Here is a 23,221-nt window from a genome sequence, read left to right on the forward strand (position 1 = left end):
CAACGAGTGGGCGGTTGACCCCGACTCCACGCTGGTGTACCGGGAAACAGACGGAGAACTTGTACGCCTGTTGATAAATGTCCGTCGTCCTGTTTTCTGTGAAACATGTGAGAAAGCCGCGCAAAGCTACGGTGGAGCGGTCAACAGAGGTCAAAATATGCGTGTTCGTGACTATAGCAACTTCATGCTGAATTCACGGTCCGCAGAGTCTGAAGCAAATCAGGTCAAGAGCGACAGAATGAAATACGCCGGCCTCCGATGGGAACGTAGGACCAAGGAATTTGAAGTACTCTCCTGGGAGTCGGAATTCCGGAAAAATTGGTGTTGTGCAGACGCTAACCTGGATGGGTGGCCTGGGAGGAGCTAAATAGCAGAAGTTGAGAGGAAGGGAAATTTTGTGGGAATTTGTTCACTTCCCAGAGCAGGCATTGGTCGTCACTGGGAAGCGATGCATAATTAACGCGACTTGCACTGCAATTGGCGTAAGTGATTTTGCTGGAAGGGAAACCGAGGCAAAGAGCTGACTGTGAGAAGTCTCTGTAGAGGTCTTCCTTTCCCAGCTTGCCTAGAGTGTGGACGTGGTGTTCTTTACTCAGCTTGCCTGAGAAATAGTGAGCATCTCTGCAGTTTAGGACTTAGCAAATGGAACGACTGAGCTTGGAGATAGGAAGGTTTGGTTCAGCTATGTACTGAGCAAGATAGCTAGGAGTGAATAGACGAGAGCAGCCTTGCAGCACCACGAGGTCGGCCGACGTCCACACAACGACGCCACTCTGCTACACTGAATTCGGTGATATTGCGCCCACTCCGGCCACTGATTAATTTGTTGGATCACGTCAGCAAAGTTTCCACGAGGGTTTCATGGGCCATGTATTGTAGAATTCTTCTCGCACTTCGCATTATGCCTGGGTCAGTCCATAGGAATTACTTTTGATTTATCGCGCTTTACTCCACACAAACGCAATTTATTACCACTGCCTGTTAGGAGAGTCATGTAATGTGATTATTGAAGGTCATGAGTTAAAATAAATCTGTGCTAATCGTCTGCATCTGTTTTCAATCAAGTAGTTGAAATCCCAAGTCACTTTCTTAATTAATTTTATGTTCAACATTTGCATCTGGTGTTCAATAGCTGAATATAACATCAATGTGCACCCCTTTTTAATGAAAAGGGATCAATTCTGAATTAATGTCAACACTGCGACCGCAGTTCAATCAGAAGTCACAGGGCCTTATTACTTTCTTTGCGTTATCCGACATTGCGGCAGTTTTGCACTCTCTGTTGATCTGTTAGTCAATTACCTGGGGTGAACACACACCAAAACCAGATAAGTGACGGGCGGGGTGTTACAAGGTAAGGTCCTAGATGTAGAAGTTTTATGCAAACATTGCCATGCATGCAATATTGCTAAGTCAAATGTAGACGAAAAGAGGCAGTATGAATGAAAGTGCATCAAGAATTATACAGGCTCTGGTGGAGGACAGGAGAGTACCTCAGCTGAAAACATTTTTCATCGCTCTGTACAAAATCGAGGGGTTCGCTATGTGCAGTTCATTGGAGATGGTGACTGTAGCTCATTCAAATCTGTTTTTGATAGCAGACCTTACGGCAAAAAGATACCAGAAAAGTTGAAGAGGTTCAACCATGTACAAAAAAGAATGGGCACACGACTTTGATGGAGGAAACAGGAGTTTTTGAAGACGCCGCTGTCTGATGGCAAGACTGTTCGGGGTCGTCTACTTGTCAAAACCATCAATCAGCTATCGGAGTACTATGGTAAAGCCGTAAGAAGCAACCAGAATAACCCAGATGGTATGAAAAAAGCTGTGTGGGCAACCTTTTTCCATAAAATATCAACGGATGACAATCCGATCCACAACTATCGCTCAGGTGAGTGGTGTAAATATAAAAAGCTGAAGCAGCTGGAACTTTAGGTAAGTTTACCCACAAGAACTCTTTACCTGAGGCTATCATGTTGGCTATAAAGCCAGTTTATTGAGATTTGGCAAATCCAGATGTATTGAAGAAATGTCTAACAGGGAAAACACAAAATTTGAATGAGTCATTCAACAATGTAGTGTGGAAAAGAGTACCTAAAAATATATTTGTGGGGTACCATACATTGACACTTGGTGTGTTTGATGCTGTTATCACATTTAATTATGGTAATGCTGGTAGACTAAAAGTCTTAGAGGAATTGGGAGTGAAGACTGGTTGGAATACGCAAGACATACTTGAGGAACTGGACAAGTAGCGAGTCAAGAACGTTGAGCTACTAGTCCAAAATGTGTCCAAGGAGGCAAGATCTTTGAACAGGAGGCAGAGGATGCATTCTGCCAATGTAGATGAAGATAAAGACTACAGTGTTGGTACATTTTAGCTGTTGATTTTATTTAAAAGTGAGTTTTATTTAAAAATAATTTTCAATTGCAATTTCTGAAAAATAAATTTTGCTAAGACAAATGACCCGTATTCTCAGTAGCTGTAAAAGATAGACTCTTCAGTTTTTTAGAGTCAATTTGTAATACCTTTGTTGTAATATACCTCTAGAATGTTAGAGATAACTTGCACATTTCTGGCATAATGCACAGAAATATGTAGAAAATTGTAATAAAAATATAAAACAGAGAAAAACTTCTGTCTTAACTTATGTAACACATATTTCAATCAAACTAGAGGAGTATGTACTCTAAGCATGTATAAGTAACCCACAAAATTTTCATAATGTTGCATTAAGAAGTTCTTGAGAAAATGGGTCATGGAGTTAGCAAATTTAACATTAGCAGGATGGGCCATTCATCCTCCCCTTAAATTTGTCGTTCAGGAAATCGTTCACGCAGAAGAATTGTACAAACATACCGTCAGTTGACTATCGGAGAGACTCCCGTATGGACAACATAGTAATAAGCATCCCTGGCACAGAGGAACAACTGAAATATATGAAAGCTAGTAAGTCACTAGGTCTGGATGGGATCCCAATTCGATTTTACAAAGAGTTCTCTACGGCATTAGCCCCTTACGTAGCTTGCATTGATCGCAAATCTGTCACCCAGCACAGGTTCCTAACGGACTGGAAGAAAGTGCAGATAAGTCCTGTATATAAGAGGGGTAAAAGAACCGACCCGCAAAATTGCAGACCAACATACCTAACTTCTGTTTGCTGCAGAATCGGTGAATATATTCTCAGTCCGAATATGTTAATTTTCTTGAAACTGAGAAGCGTATGTCCATGAATCAGCATCGTTTTAGAAAGCATCACTTTTGCTTAACTCAGCTTACCCTTTTCTCACATGATATTCTGCAAAATATGGATGAAGAGCAACGGGCAGATTTGATATTTCAAGATATCCAGAAACCATTTGACATGGTGCTCCATTGCCAGGCTGTTAACGAAGGTACGAGAATATGGAATAATTCCACAGATATATGAGTGGCTCGCTGGATGGATTTTTAAGTAACAGAACCCAGTATATTGTCCTCAATGGCGAATGTTCATCAAAGACAAAGGTATTATCAGGAGTGTCCCAGGGTAGTGTGATAGGAGCGCTGTTGTTTGGTATATATATAAATGATTTGTCGAACAGGATGGGTAGCAATCTGCGGTAAGGTGTCAAAGTTGAGTGACTGTAGGCAGATACAAGAAGATTTAGATCAAGTATCTAGTTGGTGTGATGAATGGCAGATAGCTCTAAATGTGGAAAAATGTAAGTTAATGCGGATGAATAGGAAAAACAATTGTGTAATGCTCAGATACAGCATTAATAGTGTACTGCTTGACATACTTCAGTCGCTCAAATACTTGGGCGTAATGTTGCAAAGCAATATGAAATGGAGTTAGTGTATGAGGACTGTGGTAGAGAAGGCAAATGGTCGACTACGGTTTATGGGGAGAATTTTAGGGAAGTGTGGTTCATCTATAAAGGAGACTGCATAGAGGACGCTGGTGCCACCTATTCTTGAATGCTGCTGTAGTGTTTGGGATCTGTACCAGGTCGAATTGAAGGACATCAAAGTAATTCAGATGCAGGCTGCTGGATTTGTTATCAGTAGGTCTAAACAACATATAAGTGTTATGGAGATGCTTTGGGAACTCAAATGGGAATCTCTGGAGGGAACACAAAGTTCTTTCCAAGGAACGCTACTGAGAAAATTTAGAGAACTGGCATTTGAAGCTGACTACCAAACAGTTCTACTGTCGCCAACGTACACTGTGCGTAAGAACCACAAACATAACATAAGAGAAATTATTGCTCATATGCAGGTATATAGACAGACGTTTTTCCATCGCTCTGTTTGTGAATGGAACAGGAAAGAAATGGCTAGTAGTGGTAGAGGATATTTTCCGCCACGCTCCATACGGTAGCGTGTGGAGTACCTGTGTAGATGTAGATATAGTTCTCATAGCATTGTGTCTCCAGGAACGAGTTTCTTATCTGCTAGCGGTCAGCTATTCACGAGTGACTTATGAATCAAGCCCTTATAACTGTTGTGCTTTCTTTGTTGTATAAATACACAAGAGGAAAGTACTTGTGTGTTACATCAAAATACAGTACCTTCACAATACGTGCATAGGCAAGGGGTGTCTATGGGATTCCTCAACCATCAGGTGCTGCAGCAGCTGCTAGGCTGAATACATATCAAAATTTCTGAGAGATACATTTGTAGCTTGCTCAACAAGTTGTGGCTCAAAAAATGGTTCAAATGGCTCAAAGCACTATGGGACTTAACATCTGATGTCATCAGTCCCCTAGACGTAGAACTACTTCAACGTAACTAACCTAAAGACATTACGCACATCCATACCTGAGGCACAATTCGAACCTGTAACCGTAGTATCAGCACAGTTCCGGACTGAAGCGCCTAGAACGACTCGGTCACAGCAGCCAGCCCAAGTTGTGGCAATGAGGTTGTTGCTGAACTGGGGGGTCTTAATGGGACCCTTCACCGTTTTATTAATGCTCATGTTAACGTTGCACTCCACAGTAATCACAACACAGGAAAGCGGAAAACAGGAGGGCTGAAAAAGCACTAGTACCCTAGGATCATGTTCAGACATAGTTGACTAGTCGTAAATGGTTTCTAGTGGCTACAACCTATACACAAGAATGGGAGAGCAAAAATTGTGGTCGCACGGTACTCCCAAGTGGTGTGGATTCATTCAATGGGGATGCAGCCCCACAACGGTGGGGGAAACTGTGCGAACCATGGCAAGGCGCCTGAGACCGAGTGGCTACCATGCGCAGCAGTGTCCAATGCGGAGACATCAGAAGAAGTGGTGAAGCATGGGTATGAATGGCTGTGATGACCCTCTCATCGTACGACACGGTGGCGTTGGACAGAATTGCGGTGAAGGCTGGTGCAAATGTGACATATTAACCCACCTTATAGCTCACATGAACTTCCGAGCTGTGGACTTATTTCACGTGTGTCGACACCTTGCTCTTTGAAGCATCACCATCCCTGAAAGTGAGGTCTCAGGGCGCCATGGTTTTGCACCATTACAGAGGAAGGCTGTAGGCACCTATGAGCTAAATTAAAAACATATGCGTTATAAAGGGAGACAATTACAGGGTTTCACAAAAGTGACCCTTTCATTCGGATGTGCAGTGTATTTTAATTGCTTTCTCTGTGAACTTCAGAAGGACAATTATGTTTGCTAACTTTCCAGTCTATGTATACTACGATACTGCTTGTTACAGTTGATACCCTACCTTTAAGCACTTTTTTTTTACAAAATACGCTCATTTATTTATTGAGCTCAATCTGAAGATGATCAAAATGGTCGAAATGAGTAACTGAATACACAAATATAAGCGATCGGTTACTGTTGTGGCATTTATAAAAAATATATTTGTAGGACTGTGCTAATTGTTAAACAGTGAAACCTGGGACAACAACAACGCTCACTGGCTGTTCACCCACTCGCATCAGAGTGCCACCATTGTCTGACACAGCTTGATCTATCACACAGTGTTGCAGTATGGACGGTATTCGTGTAGACCATGTCTTTAGCCATCGTTGACAAATTGCAAATGTGTATCTCTATGTGGAATGTGCCAAACAACCAGCTTATCTACTACACTGATGGAAAAAAATTAGCACACCTGGAAAGATGACATCTATTTTGATCTAATGATGGCATATGCCACTAGGGGATAGTAGATATACAGATAATGGTTTCAGTATCGTCCAGCAACAGGTAGATTATTGGCATAGCTACCAGAGCGTCATCTGTGTCTACCCTTTGATAAGGAATGTTCACAGCCAGAATGCTCAGTCTGGGGCAAACAGGCAACCATACCATGGAGACACATTTGTACTTTATACAGACAACTGAGAGAGTTTGAAAGGGGACAAATTGTGGCCATCCTGGTGGCAGTATGGTCCTTTTGGAGAACTGACACACAAGTCGAATGTGCTGCATCAGTTATGCAACAATGCTCGTAACAGTGGTCACATGATCATTCTCACACCCATGGACGAGGTTCTGGATGTCCACGCAGCACAGACGCCTGCCAGGATCGTCGTGTTTTACTGGTGGCAGCGCCAGATCATACAGATACCACAGTGCAGATAAGAGAAGTTGTGATCCCAGATGTGTCAACATGAATTGTTGCAAACCAGTTATTAGCAGTGGAACTATGGACTCGCACTACTCTAGCCCATCTTCCATTCATACCACAGCATCGACGTTCACAGCTCGACTTGTGCCGACAGAGAATCACTTCAAAGTTGGAATGGTGCGCCACGGTCTTCAGCGATGAAAGGAGCTGCTGTCTGTATGCACGAGATGGTCTTTCGAGCATACAATATGTAAATTCTGTGCTGTACGTGGTGGGACAAGTTGGGATGTCCCGAACAGAGCCGTCAGTCATCTGTGATCCTTAACTACAGACAAGTGGTGGCCATACAGGTAGTGATGGAAGTGATTGCCCCTGTAAATGACAGCCAAAGCCTCATTTCCAAGTTCACTGTAGTTGTGTTGGGCATGGGTCAATGTGTTTGATGCAAACACAGTTGGCCTGTCATGGGACACCACCACACCAATGTCATAAGATGAAGCATCTACTGCAAGAATGACAGGCTTGCTGTAGTTCATGTGGACTAAACAGCTATCACTTAGTAGTGCACCTTCCACCTGCTGGAAAGTGGTTTGACATTCGGCCGACCATACAAATGGAATGCCGGTACATTGGTTGGAGCAGGCATGTTGAGAATGGTCGCAAAGTGCGACTGTGATGGATGGATATCATGCACATCAATCATGTGGCCAAGACACTCAGTTTCAGTGAGAAAGAAGGAACACTTAGAATGGTTGCACATCAGTTGCACTTTGGACAACACTTGGAACAATGTCCTAAATTTTGTAAGTGTTCTGCTGGTGTATGACCAGAGACAACTACATCATCTAAATAGTTAGAGCAAGAAGGTACTTTTGACGTCAGTTGCTCCAGGTATCTTTGAAAATAGCTGGTGTGCAAGCGCTACTGAATGTTAACCACATAAACTGGAATAATACCTTGTGTGTGTCGATCACAAAAACCTCCTTTGACTCTTCAGCTAAAGGAAGTTGCAGGTAGGCCTCCTGGAGATCAGTGTTTGAAAAGGTATCATCCTGACCTAATTTGCTCATCAAATCCTCCAGACAGGGCAATGGAAAAGAATCAACAACAGCCTGTGGGTTGACCGTTGATTTAAAGTCCACACAGAGTGCCAACCTGCTGGACGGGTTAGAAAGGACCACCAAGAGCGATATCCATTGGCTGGCTGACACTGGTTTGATGACATCACTGTCTTACAACCACTGCAACTCTGTGGCAATCTGTTGCCATGATGCATAAGGGGCTGGACGAGAGCAAAAAAACTTGGGCTGCGCATTGTCTTTCAGTGTTACATGGGCTTCGAAACCTTGGGTCTTGCCCAAACTGCCATGTAACAGTGAACTTTACTTGTCACATAATGCACTAATATTGGCCAGATTAGATTAGTTTTCGGTCCATAGATCCATGCTGAGGAGATCCTCGTAGATGTGGAACATGTCAATTTTTTTTAAAGCTGAAATAACAATACTAATAGTATGAATATATACAATACATCATTTGTTTCTATTAAAAAATTCGTCAATGGAGTAGAAGGAGTTGGCCACTAGTAAGTCTTTCAGGCTCCTTTTAAACTGATCTTTATTTGTAACTAAATTTTTTATGTTTACTGGCAAATTATTGAAGATGGGTGTTCCTGAGTAGTGGACCCCTTTTTGAACTAAAGTAAGTGCTTTTAAGTCCTTGTGCAGATCATTTTTGTTTCTGGTATTGTATGTATGAACTGAGCTGTTTGTTTGAAAAAGAGATATATTACTTAGGACAAATTTCATTAATGAGTAAATATACTGAGAGGCAGTAGTTAGTATACCCAGTTCTTTGAAGAGGTTTCTACAGGACGTCCGTGAATTTACTCCACAAATAATACCTATTACACGCTTTGTGAATTTTGAAAACTTTTGTTTCACTTGAAGAGTTACCCCAAAATATTATACCATATGACATTATGGAATGAAAGTAGGCAAAGTATGCAAGCTTTTTCATTTTTATGTCGCCTATGTCTGCTAACACTCGAATTGCAAATACAGATTTGTTAAGGCGTTTCTGCAGTTCTGTGGTGTGCTCTTCCCAACTGAATTTATTATCAAGTTGTAATCCCAGGAATTTAAGACTGTCAACCTCTTCTATCTGCTCTTCTTCGTATTTTATGCATATGCTGGGTGGAAACCTCTTACAGGTTCTGAACTGCATGTAGTGAGTCTTTTCGAAGTTTAATGTCAGTGAGCAGTGAGTTGGCTTTAAACCATTTATTAATATCCATGAAAATATCATTAGCAGATCTTTCTAGAACTACACTTGACATACTATTTATTGCAATACTTGTGTCATCTGCAAACAAAACGAACTCTGCTTCTGGCAGTGTAACTGATGAGAGATCATTAATGTACACAAGAAAAAGCAATGGCCCTAAGATGGATCCTTGTGGGACACCACATGTAATTTCTTCCCATTCTGGTGATGATTGATGACTTAATTCACTAGTCCCTTGCACTGACACCCTTTGTTTCCTGTTAGTGAGGTATGACTTGAACCATTTTGCAGCACTGCCCGTGACACCATAGAATTCTAATTTACTTAAAAGGATGATGTGGTTCACACAATCAAATGCCTTTGACAAATCACAGAAAATACCTGCTGCTTGTAATTTGTTATTTAATGAATTAAGTACATTTTCACTGTAGGTGTAAATAGCCTTCTCGATGTCAGAACCCTTCAGAAATCCAAACTGTGTTCTTGATAATTTGTTGTTTGTGGTCAGATGGTTGAGAAGCTGCCTGTACATTACTTTTTCTAAAATTTTTGAGAATGCTGGCAAAAGTGATATCGGTCTGTAGTTTGATGGTATCTCTTTATCCCCTTTCTTGAATAGAGGCTTAACATCTGCATATTTTAGCCAGTCAGGAAATGTCCCAGTTATAATTGACTGGTTACACAAGTAACTTAGAATTGTACTAAACTCACAAGAACATGCCTTAATTAACTTTGTTGATATTTCATCGTACCCACTAGAATGCTTTGTTTTTAAAGATTTTATTATGGAAGTTATTTCTTTCGGTGAAGTGAGTGATATATTCATGTACTTGAAGCTATTTGTGAAGGCTAGTTTCAGATATTCAAGGGCATTATTTACTGATCCTGAAAGTCCCATTCTATCAGTAACGGATATAAAGTACTTGTTAAATACATTTGCCACACTATGCCCATCAGTTACTAATGTGTCATCTACCCTTAGTGGTATTTGCTCCACGTTCCTTTCTGGTTCTACCAGTCTGCTCTTTCACTATATCCCATATTGTTTTTATTTTGTTCCCTGACATTGCTATCTTCTTCTCGTAGTGCATTTGTTTAGACGTCTGAATTACTTTTTTTAATGTTTTACAGTATTCCTTGTATTTAGCTAAATCATCAGCATTGGAGCTATTCTTGGTTGACATATACATTTTCCTTTTTGTCTTACAGGAAATCATTATTCCTTGTGTAATCCATGGTTTTATTATAGACTTCTGTTTAATTTGAGTAACTTTTAGAGGAAAACAGTTTTCAAACATGGTACTGACATTGTTCATGAATGTGTTATATTTTTCATTCATGTCATGAGCACTATAAACATCTTTCCAGTTCATATCTTTGAGCAGTTTTCTAAAACACTCCATTTCTGGTTGATTGACTACTCTCCTGTACTCAGATTTAGCAGTCTTGATGATCTGCTTAGAATTTACATCTAAAACAAGGAGCTGCATGTCGTGATCTGTAGTCCATTTCTAACAGGTTTTATGATCTGATTTTGTTCCTTTGATTTGTCTATAAAAATGTTATCAATGGCTGTCCTTGAGCATTTAGTGATCCTAGTTGGAAAGTTTACAGTGTGAGTTAGATTGAAAGACAACATTACTAACTGCAGTGAATGTTTACTGGAAGATTGCATTAGAAAATCTGTATTAAAGTCACCAGCAACCAAAATTTCTTTGTTTCTTCCTGTTAAATAACCCAAAAGAGCTTCTAGATGATCTAAAAATAGATTATAATTTCCTGCAGGTGCTCAGTAAATAGTTATTATTATATAGGATCTGTTATGGAACTCTACTTCTGTGGCACATGCTTCTAGATGCTGCTCTAAACCGAATTTATTAATGTCAATGTTCTTGAATTTATGGCAGTTTTTGATAAATGTGGCAACTCCTCCTCCATCCATATCTACTCTGCAGAAGTAGGAAGCTAGCTTAAATCCTGAAATGTCTAACATATCTATATCAGTTGTCACTTGATGTTCATAGAGGCAGATTATGTCAATTTGGTTAGATGAATTCATTTCATCGATTCAAATGAGTAGTTCATCAACCTTATGTCTAAGTCCCAGAATGTTCTGGTGTAATAAGGATAACTGATACTGCATACTAATGGGATTGTAACTGCTTTGGCAAAGATGAACTGGCAGTTTCTGATTACTCTCTGGTAAACACTGTTCAAATGGAGGCTGTATGATAAAATCTGACTCCTGTTCATCTGTTTTCTCAAACTGAGTGTGTCTGCCAATCTCTCTTAAAACTCGTTTTCTTTCCCCCTTCCTTATCCTAAAAAAGGCATCCCTCTTACACCTGTAACCACTGGTATTTTACCACTTGTGCCAGTGCCCCCCCTTAAGTTTTCTGCAATCAACCCAGACAGTTTTCCCTTCCCTTTCCTATTGTGGTGAAGGCCATGCCTAATGTAGTCCCACCTATCGATAGCATCCACAGGAATCAAACCAATATGGGACCCCATATCCATCCTAAGCAGCCACTCCAACTCCAAGTTCACCCTCCTGATGGAAGAGTTCAAATGAGACCGATCATGGCGTCTCAACACAGACACAAATCCCACACTCGTATGCTTCGTTGCTGATGCTATCTTCACCAGGTCACTCTCTATGGAATATTCAGAGTCTCTGTCAATGCTATTTCCCGGACCACCCACTACAACCATGGCATCCTCCTTTGTGAAATCCTTGCATAAAGCACCTACATCCTCTGTTACCTGACCTAACCAGAAACACAGATGAATTAATTTGTAACATCTTCCCATGAACTGACAATCTGAGTAAGTCTAAATTATCCATGCCAAGAATGTTAGTAGACTCACGAGAGCACAACATATAAAATAACATTGTTTTATTAGTTCCACAGAACGCTGCAGTTAAACTGCACACTGCAAGCACTAGAATAGCTTGTCCACTGTATGCTGACAATGCGTTACATGGTTGCTGAAGCCATGGGCTACTTAACCATTCATATGCATCAAGGTTGAGCAGCATAACAGTAGCACCAGTATCTAAATGGAAATTAACACACTTGTTGAACGCATGCAACTGAACATACAACTTACTGGATTACCAATTGGTAGCTGCTGGCAATCTGACGAAACAACAACAGGATCTGTCTGTCATTGCACAGCAGACAAAACATAAATCTCATTAGAATCACTGTCTGAGAAAAAACGTGAATGCTACCTAACCCCCTCTATACATAAACATACCGCCTGTATCTAGCCTTGTTTGCCACATGTGAAACAGTTGGCTTTGTGGAACAGGTAGAGTGACCTGTTGTTTGTTTGAAAGCAACATGGACACAACTTCCATGACTGTGCAGGCTGCATTACCGCCTGAATGTGCGACTAGTTGACACATGATTTGGACATTGGGCGACGTCTGACCTGATCGAGGGAGGGAGGATGTTGGCTCCTGAACTGTCTTACTCTTCACAACACACACTGCAGGTGCTTGAAAATCATGCTCAGTTACAACAACAATGTCGTGTGACTCAATAATTGATAATATTGTACTGAGGTCAGGGTGTGGATGGCAGCAAGAATACAGCAATGAGACACATTCTGAGTAATCACATCTCTCATCATAATGTTACTGTAACTTAACCCATATGAACACCGAAAGTGACGTTTCTAATAAGGCCACGAAGCTCTGTTACCCATTGTTGGCAGGACTGATCTGCCTGCTGATTTAATGTGAAAAACTTACAATGAGCAGCTGCTACATGCACTTGTGATTTAAAATGATTTGACAGTTTGTCAACAAACTCATCATAGCGAACCTCATGAGGTTGGCGATCTGGAAACAGTTTTACTACCAGCTGTAATACATCTGATACTACGGTAGAGAGAAAATGGTAACTGCACTGGTTACCTGTTATGCCATAGGCATTGAAATGCGCTGTCAACTGCGCATTGTAATCAGACCAGTCTTTGCTTTGAACCAGGAACTCTCTGAATTTAGTGCTTGAACCGTTTATTGAGTTATTTCCAATTGAAGAGGCTGGGGTGGCGGTCACAGAGCTGCCACAGTTTCTTGCAACGCTTGTAATAATTGTTCAGCCCTTCGTTCCTGCAGCTGTATAGCTTGCAGTAAAGACACATCCAGAAGAGACATCGTGAACACTCAAATAACTACACACACAAACAGGAAAATAGCACTGGTGTAAGAGAGGGTTAGTTACACAAACAGTGAGATAATCACGAGTTTCATCCTTGATCTCACTTTATTTGTTGTGTCTTACTTCTTGAGTACTGAGGTGGTTAGTAATAATGCAGTCAGTTAGAACACTCTGAATAAGTACTACTTTATTAATCACAACAAAACTTATCTTTCCTCACCAGACTCGGCTGTAGCTATGAAACTGCACACATGGGCTTGTGGATCAGAACGCACTAAATGAGCCACGATTACTGAGTGTTGATGTGATACAAGTTCAGAATGGCCGCATTGTGGCTTCACTACAGTCACTAGAAAACGCAAGTTCGTAGATACTTGTTAACACAATAGTGATAGCGTTTGCACAAAGGCACTTTTCACAAGAGATGGAAGTCTCTTCACTCTCTGCTGTTTGACAGAGGCTGCGTCACGGCGAGAAGGAAGCACAATTACGTTACTCCGACAGGAACTTCCTGGAAGTGGGCATGATCCGACCTCGAACAGAATTGCATTCCTGGTCTCGGATGACGCTATTTCAGGACAGTAGCAAGATAGTGGCGCCTCGGAACTACGGGAGGCACTGCTTCTTCCTAGCATTCCATTGGCGCCTCTTGATACTGCTTTGCTGTGCAGTATCTCTCTTGTAGTCGATACTTCTTGCGCTGCATTCGATACTTAACGATACCATAACCTCTTCTATTTCTAGTTTTCTTTTTCGTACACATAAGATATTAACTGCACTTAAAATAGTAATTTATTGGATGGGAAATTGTTTAAGTTTATCTAATACAGTGATTCGTCGTCTTAAGACTTGTGGCACAACATTATCTGAGGCAAATTACTCCAATTTGGAAATATCTGTATCTGACGGTACTGTGGCAAACAGTGCCATGAGTTATGAGTAATATGTTCCTCCAGCTTTAATATAACATTTCTGTATAATACTTACGGTATATTATCTTTATTGTAGCTTGTGTTAAGAATGATCACGTAGTTTCCAAGTAATTAAAATGGTACACCAACAGAACATATTTCATTAGCTTTCCTCAGTCTTGAGAGTATGGAAGCATTATTTGGACACCAATCAGTTTTCAGGTACTCTTATTACACCAGTAGACAAACCGCAGAACGTTATTAAACACCACACAACAGCTGTTCTCTAATTATTCGTTAGCTGACACCACATGGATGCGATTGGCACAGAGTACAGCAGAGCACGTTGAAAATACTGTTTTTTAGAGGTTTGAAACACTTAAACAGTCTTGTGGAGGTCCGTTCTGTAGCTGTGTATTGTAGCTTCCAGCCCGATAATACCATGTTCTTTAGCCAAAGAGGACGTAAAAGTTTCTCATAGTCGCAAGTCTGGGCATGTTATAAAATCCGTGAGGTGGTTACCGAAAACTTTGTTCACGCCTAGGTTTTTGATATGCCATATAAATGTATTCTATATCTCTACTCTACAATTGGAGGTCATCCATGTTAAACAGTTTATTCCAACTGTCATATACACTCCTGGAAATGGAAAAAAGAACACATTGACACCGGTGTGTCAGACCCACCATACTTGCTCCGGACACTGCGAGAGGGCTGTACAAGCAATGATCACACGCACGGCACAGCAGACACACCAGGAACCGCGGTGTTGGCCGTCGAATGGCGCTAGCTGCGCAGCATTTGTGCACCGCCGCCGTCAGTGTCAGCCAGTTTGCCGTGGCATACTGAGCTCCATCGCAGTCTTTAACACTGGTAGCATGCCGCGACAGCGTGGACGTGAACAGTATGTGCAGTTGACGGACTTTGAGCAAGGGCGTATAGTGGGCATGCGGGAGGTCGGGTGGACGTACCGCCGAATTGCTCAACACGTGGGGCGTGAGGTCTCCACAGTACATCGATGTTGTCGCCAGTGATCGGCAGAAGGTGCACGTGCCCGTCGACCTGGGACCGGACCGCAGCGACGCACGGATGCACGCCAAGACCGTAGGATCCTACGCAGTGCCGTAGGGGACCGCACCGCCACTTCCCAGCAAATTAGGGACACTGTTGCTCCTGGGGTATCGGCGAGGACCATTCGCAACCGTCTCCATGAAGCTGGGCTACGGTCCCGCACACCGTTAGGCCGTCTTCCGCTCACGCCCCAACATCGTGCAGCCCGCCTCCAGTGGTGTCGCGACAGGCGTGAATGGAGGGACAAATGGAGACGTGTCGTCTTCAGCGATGAGAGTCGCTTCTGCCTTGGTGCCAATGATGGTCGTATGCGTGTTTGGCGCCGTGCAGGTGAGCGCCACAATCAGGACTGCATACGACCGAGGCACACAGGGCCAACACCCGGCATCATGGTGTGGGGAGCGATCTCCTACACTGGCCGTACACCACTGGTGATCGTCGAGGGGACACTGAATAGTGCACGGTACATCCAAACCGTCATCGAACCCATCGTTCTACCATTCCTAGACCGGAAAGGGAACTTGCTGTTCCAACAGGACAATGCACGTCCGCATGTATCCCGTGCCACCCAACGTGCTCTAGAAGGTGTAAGTCAACTACCCTGGCCAGCAAGATCTCCGGATCTGTCCCCCATTGAGCATGTTTGGGACTGGATGAAGCGTCGTCTCACGCGGTCTGCACGTCCAGCACGAACGCTGGTCCAACTGAGGCGCCAGGTGGAAATGGCATGGCAAGCCGTTCCACAGGACTACATCCAGCATCTCTACGATCGTCTCCATGGGAGAATAGCAGCCTGCATTGCTGCGAAAGGTGGATATACACTGTACTAGTGCCGACATTGTGCATGCTCTGTTGCCTGTGTCTATGTGCCTGTGGTTCTGTCAGTGTGATCATGTGATGTATCTGACCCCAGGAATGTGTCAATAAAGTTTCCCCTTCCTGGGACAATGAATTCACGGTGTTCTTATTTCAATTTCCAGGAGTGTAGTTCTCCAAATCACACTGCCCTTTTCCCTGGGGCATTCTCCTTCCATGCAGAAGTCTTGGTTTGATTTTAGGTAGTCACACATCTCCATTTTATTAAAAATTCCGGCAAAATCTTGCGTTATGTTCAAATACAAAAGGTAACAGTCATCTACACAAAGCAGCTGCAATATTCCAGGCAGCTGTTCCATTAAAGCATCTATTTTAACGTCAGCTAATTCCGCTTTATACAATAAAGCGGCAGAATTTTTTATTTCCTCAAAAGGGTTTCCAGCTCTTCCTTGCTGATTTTTTCAGGTATTCCTCTTGCTGTCACATTCTGGTTCCCATATAGGAGAAAAGGCAGCTTCGCCTTGACACCATTTCTTGCCGTGACTAACAGATAATTTACACTACTGGCCATTAAAGTTGCTACATCAAGAACATGATGTGCTACAGGCGCGAAATTTAACTCACAGGTAGAAGATCCTGTGATATGCAAATGGTTACCTTTTCAGAGCATTTACACAAGGATGGCGCTGGTGGCGACACCTACAACGTGCTGACATCAGGAAAGTTTTCAACCGATTTCTCATACACAAACAGCAGTTGAACGGCGTTGGCTGGTGAAACGTTGTTGTGATGCCTCATGTAAGGAGGAGAAATGCGTACCATCACGTTTCTGACTTTGATAAAGGTCGAATTGTAGCCTATCGCGATTGCGGTTTATCATATCGCGACATTGCTGCTCGCATTGGCAGAGGTCCAATGACTGTTAGCAGAATATGGAATCGGTGGGTTCAGGAGGGTAATACGGAATGCCGTGCTGGATCCCAACGGCCTCGTATCACCAGCAGTCAAGACGACAGGCATCTTATCTGCATGGCTGTAACGGATCGTGCAGCCACGTCTCGATCCCTGAGTCAACAGATGGGGACGTTTTCAAGACAACAACCATCAGCACGAACAGTTCGACGACGTTTGCAGCAGCATGGACTATCATCTTGGAGACCATGGCTGCAGTTACCCTTCACGCTGCATCACAGACAGGAGCGCCTGTGATGCTGTACTCAACGACGAACCCGGGCGCACGAATGGCAAAACGTCATTTTTTCGGATGAATCCAGGTTCTGTTTACAGCATCATGATGGTCGCATCCGTGTTTGGCGACATCGCGGTGAATGCACATTGGAAGCGTGTATTTGTCATCGCCATACTGGCGTATAACCCAGCTTGATGGTATGAGGTGCCATTGGTTACACGTCTTGGTCACCTCTTGTTCACACTGACGGCACTTTGAACAGTGGACGTTACATTTCAGATGTGTTACGACCCATGGCTCTACCCTTCATTCGATCCCTACGAAACCCCACATTTCAGCAGGATAATGCACGACCGCATGTTGCAGGTCCTGTACGGGCCTTTCTGGATACAGAAAATGTTCGACTGCTGCCCTGGCCAGCACATTCTCTAGACCTCTCACCAATTGAAAACGTCTGGTCAATGGTGGCCGAGCAACTGGCTCGTCAGAATACGCCAGTCACTACTCTTGATGACCTGTGGTATCGTATTGCAACTGCATGGGCAGTTGTACCTGTACACGCCATCCAAGCTCTGTTTGACTCAGTGCCCAGACGTATCAAGACCATTATTACGGCCAGAGATGGTTGTTCAGGGTACTGATTTCTCAGGATCTATGCACCAAAATTGGGTAAAATGCAATCACATGTTAGTTCTAGTATAATATATTTGTCCAATGAATACCTGTTTATCATCTGCATTTCTTCTTGGTGTAGCAATTTTAATGATTAGTAGTGTACTACACAGATACAAGTTAAATGAGCCACAAATCTCCTCTAGCATTACAGAACGTACTTTCTCTAATTGCTTCTGACAGTCCACTTGTTCACACATTTTAACTACCATAATGTTATTGCAAAACTGTTCTGTACTGTGTGTAAACACATTTAAAGTCTTCTTTCTAAGGAGCGTTCCATTTTCGGCGTAATTTATGTCGCCAGTGTCAGTAAAAATGGCTCGAAGAGCTATGGGAATTAACATCTGATGTCATCAGTCCCCTAGACTTAGAACAACTTAAATCTAACTAACACATCTATGCCCGAGACAGGATTCGAACCTGCGACCGTAGTAGCAGCACGGTTCTGGACTGAAGCGCCTAGAAGCGCTCGGCCACAGCGGCCGGTAATGCTAGTAACAAAACTGTCCAGATTCTCTTGTAATAATAACAAACTACAAGCAATCGTTGGTTGATCTCGTCTTCCTCTCCAACAACTGAGGGATATTTATCACTTTGCAGGAAACAATTTTAACACTTTCAGCTGTCACAGAAATCTGATTTGTTGCAGCTATCAAATGTCTTTTTATACTCTAAAGATCCAACCAAGATGGCGGCTTTTCTGGTCATGTGAACTTCTGATCAAGATTTCTATATTTAGTTGTACTTGCACTCCAGTTGCAAACTCTTGGCCCAATTGCACTGTTTTGTGAGTAACTATAAAGCCTCATTTTATATGGGTGGCAAGTCCACTGTTGCGCAGAGACTGGCTGCACAATCATAACCCCAAGGCAGGGCAGCAATGGTGGCACGAACCAGTCATTCAGCTGTGAGCTCCCAGTTGGACTGGGACAACCAACCCCACGTGTTGCAGCCTAGCGTCCAGCAGCAACTGTGGCCCAGCCAGCGGTTGCAGCAGCAGCATGAGTGGCAGCACAGCCCCAGAGTGGGGATAATGGCTGACTCCATGGCGCGGAATCACCAGTTACTGTGGTTGGCGAAATGCATGCACACAGTGGAGACTGAGGGCTTTTCTCCCTCCCTCACTAGTGTTTGTTTAAATAAAGACAATACAAACCACACAGTTTGGACTTCAACCTACAGTGCTGTATGAAATGTGTACTGACCAAACATAAACATTTGTTTAAGCAGGGGGAATCGCTAAGTTGAGACAGGCAGGCTGGAATTACACAGGAGGTCTCTACAGGCAAGTTACTTACCTTTGTCTAACCATCTTGGAATCTAACATCATAGAGTTGCGCCAGTATTCCAACTCTGGGTCAGAATTCCACACCATTTATACAGCCCGACAGGTATAAGCTGGATTGAGTCATAGAGCTCCGCTAGTATGCCCTGGCCGCCATCTTGAATGTCAGGTCGGACATCTTCGATTCTGACATCATAGTTAGACCGGTGCCCATATTCCAGCATGACAACACATCATTCTTAATTTCCCGCCACTTCATACTTAGGGCAACAACAGCCCTCCTTCCATAGCAAATACACAAGCGCAATTATGCTATTTTTTAATTTGCCGCCAAATTATTAAGTTCCTGTCATTTTATATCTAGGGCAACTTGCCTTTGTCACATGGAGTGGGGATGGGAATGGTTCAAATGGCTCTGAGCACTATGGGACTTAACATCTGAGGTCATCAGTCCCTTAGAACTTAGAACTACTTAAACCTAACTAACATAAAGACATCACACACATCCATGTCTGAGGCAGGATTCGAACCTGCGACCGTAGCGGTCGCGCGGTTCCAGACTGTAACGACTACAACCGCTCGGCCACCCAGCCGGCGGGGATGGGAAAATCCCACGACTCATCAATGATGTCATCAATGACGTCAGCATACCAGAAAATCACGCCAGAATACCCCTTACATAACTGTTCTCTGCTACAATAAAATCACCGCATTTTAAGATTTGGATATGAAGATTTACCAGGAATTCTCCTCTCCTGTTTCTCGTCCATCGTTAGAACAGTAACAGCTCTGACAAAATCGCATCTACGACAGCGTCATTGAAGACGAAGGACACATTGGCAAATATCAGAATGAAATTAAGTACCTGATGCTGCCGAAAGCAGAAGTCTGTAGACAGGATATTACCTATATATCTCAGTTAAAATCTTTCTTTCGTTCTCTTGTAGGGTGGAAAATATAGCACTTCATTCAGAAGGTGTCCATCATCTTTGCATGTGATGATTTTCTCTTATAGTTCGCACTCTGCTAGATAACTTTTAGGGAACATACGTTTAAGATAAGTTTTGTGATGATTACACACCACACCATTGTAACTATTAATCCAACCTCGCAAGTGTTTCATGCTGATGAGCAAATTCCATAATCTGCTATACTTTTATGTGATACACAACGAAAGACGCACCTGAAACTCCAAATCATTTTCCAAAATGTTGTATGCATGTGATGAATAAGTATAGATTACATTGCCCATAATGGGTAACCTTAGGTACCTTATGGCAGCATATTGACAATACAGGTATAAAAGTTTAGTAAACGCTCTGAAGGCAAAAGATAGAATTAATGATTGGAATATCGATCGACTCCAGCTATCAAAGCTTAGACCCACAATGTGCTTTATGTATGTAACAGATGGATGCCCTCGTGAGTATACTGACACATTAGAAAACAGTGTAACTGAATTAAGAGTGTGTTTATAGCAGGATAAAGTCATTCCCTTGAACACTGTTATACCCATCTGTTACATACAAAAATCCTCATTCTAAGCTTTGATAGCTAGGGTTGATCTGTATTCCGAATAATATTTGCACCTTGTATCTTTAGAGCATATACACTGCTTGATAGCTGCTAAGGAATAACTGACACTTACTGAGGAACAACTGCCAACAACTGACAATTGCTACCGATTACCCAGCCAATTATAGTAAAAGGAAGTGTAGAATGTGGGACATGTTAACTGCAGTGAAGTCAGTGCATGAAAGCTTTATATGCGTTCGACAGTTCCTACAGTATGGTGTTCGATGAAAGCTGTTGTGAAACCAATTAGTACAACATACTGTGTGGTACGGCAACAGTTCTGCATGAAATCATTTGAGTGCTTACGAACTTGGACGAGCAATTGGATGTCATTACTGTGGTCACAGTAATTGGTGTGTCCAACTGTGTTATCTCACGATTAAAAATGGCTGCTGAAGGTGTAAATGCTGTGTGCAAGAGGGATGTAGCCCAAATGTCAATTAGGAACAAACATCTCATTCCTAGGCAGATTTCTGCAGATCTTTCACTGCTACTGGTAAATGTGTCTCTGTCAGAACCATTTCACAGCATTTAAATCAGGCTGGTGTGTATGCTTGGAAGACTGATAAATGTATCCTATAACAACCACGCCATCGTCAAGAGAGAGTTCGTTGGCGTAGGAAGCATGTTGGTTGTGCTCAGCAACAATGGACCAGAGTGATGTTCTTCATTGAAACCCACTTCACTGCAGCAAGTGATTCTGGCCACCAGTTAGTGTGGAGAGAGACGGGAAGACGTTACACACCGCAGAACGCCCAGAATGTCGTCGGCATGGCCCAGGCATTATGGTGTGGGCAGGCATTATGCATAATGGCTGAGCACAACTGCATATTCTGGGGTGATGTACCGTTACAACACAGCACTATTTCATGGAAGTTATTCTGGATCGTATCGGTCTGTTTCAGGGTGCAGCAGGCCCTGACTCTCTTTATGGGCGACAATGTATGCCCACACAGGACTACCGCAGTGTAAGACACAATAGAAAGTCAAGATATTGAACATATGGAACGACCTGTGTCCTTCCTGGACCTAAATCCTACAGAGCGTGCTTGTGATGCTTGGCAGACATGTTTCTCACCAAAACCCCTTCCCCTAACTCTTCAAGCACCGGAAACAACCTTATGAGAGGAATGGAACAATATCCACCAAGGAATCTTCAACAGTTATGTGGACAGAATGAATAACAAATATAAATTGTGCATTAGTGCCCGAGAAAGGCATTTCCTCACTGAAAGTCCGTTATCAACTTCTGTATTGACAGTCTGACCTGTGTCAAACATGAACATTATTTGTATCGGTTGTCCTGCTTTCCCATGTGGCAAAACCTGTAGCATTTTTATTTATAAGAACACCACTCCACCTCTATTATGTATGTACTGTGTTCCATGTTGTCCATCATTGCCTGTGATTATTCCTGTCCAACAGAGTCTCTATTCCTCAGTAATTAGCAATCAATATATTAAGCATTGACGGCACTAGGTGGATTGTTTGTGTTTTAATAACATTTAAGAAAGTACGGTGAAGAGCCAAAGAAACTGGTTACACCTGCCTAATATCGTGTAGAGCCCCTGTGAGCACACAGAAGCGCCGCAACATGACATGGTATGGACTCGAATAATGTCTGAAGTAGTGCTGGAGGGAACTGACACCAAGAATCCTGCAGGGCTGTTCATAAATCCGTAAGAGTATGATGGGTGCAGATTTCTTCTGAACAGCACATAACAAGGTATCCAAGATATGCTGAATAATGTTCATGTCCAGGGAGGTTGGTGGCCAGTGGAAGTGTTTAAGCTCATAAGTGTGTTTGTGGAGCCACTCTAGCAATTCTGGACGTATAGGCTGTCACATTGTCCTGCTGGAATTGCTCAAGTCCTTTGGAATGCACAGTGGACATGAATGTATGCAGGTAATCAGATAGGATGCTTACGTACGTGTCACCTGTCAGAGTCGTGTCTAGACGTGTCACGGGTCCCATATCACTCCAGCTGCACATACCCCACACCATTACAGAGCCTCCACCAGCTTGAACGGTCCGCTGCTGGCATGCGGGGTCCATGGATTCATGAGGTTGTCTCCATCTATCCACTCGATACAATTTGAAATGGGACCCGTCTGAACAGGCAGAATGTTTCCAGTCATCAACAGTCCAATGTCAGTGCTGACAGGCCCAGGCGAGTCAGAAAGCTTTGTGTCGTGTGGTCACCAAGGTTACATGAGTGGGCCTTCAGCTCTGAAAGCCCATATCGATGATGTTTCAATGAATGGTTAGCAGGCTGACACTTTTTGATGGCTCAGCACTGAAATCTGCTGCAATTTGTGGAAGGGTTGCACTTCTGTCACGTTGAACTCTTCTCTTCAGTCGTCGCTGGTCCCATTATTGTAGGATCTGTTTCTGGCTGCAGTGATGTTGGAGATGTGATGTTTTACCGGCTTCCTGATATTCACAGTACACTCGTAAAATGGTCGTATAGGAAAATCCCCACTTCATCGCTACCTCAAAGACGCTGTTTCCCATTGCCTGTGCACCAACTATAACACTATGTTCAAACTCACTTAAAGCTTGATAACCTGCCATTATAGCAGCAGTAACTGATCTAACAACTGCGCCACACACTTCTGGTCTTATACAGGCATTGCTGCCCGCGGCACTGTATTCTGCCTGTTTACATATCTCTGT

General features: G+C 42.9%; 1 long non-coding RNA gene across 1 annotated transcript in view; it reads right to left on the reverse strand.

Moving 5' to 3' along the window:
* The window catches only part of LOC126249811 (uncharacterized), a 34,073-nt gene extending 20,447 nt beyond the window's left edge, over positions 1-13,626 (reverse strand). Inside the window, exon 1 of the long non-coding RNA XR_007545668.1 lies at positions 13,243-13,626. This is a non-coding gene — a long non-coding RNA (uncharacterized LOC126249811). The remainder of the gene's footprint in view (positions 1-13,242) is intronic.
* Between the last annotated feature and the right edge of the window lie 9,595 nt (positions 13,627-23,221).

This window comes from Schistocerca nitens, chromosome 3, assembly GCF_023898315.1.
Source record: "Schistocerca nitens isolate TAMUIC-IGC-003100 chromosome 3, iqSchNite1.1, whole genome shotgun sequence".
Taxonomy (NCBI): Eukaryota; Metazoa; Arthropoda; class Insecta; order Orthoptera; family Acrididae; genus Schistocerca; species Schistocerca nitens.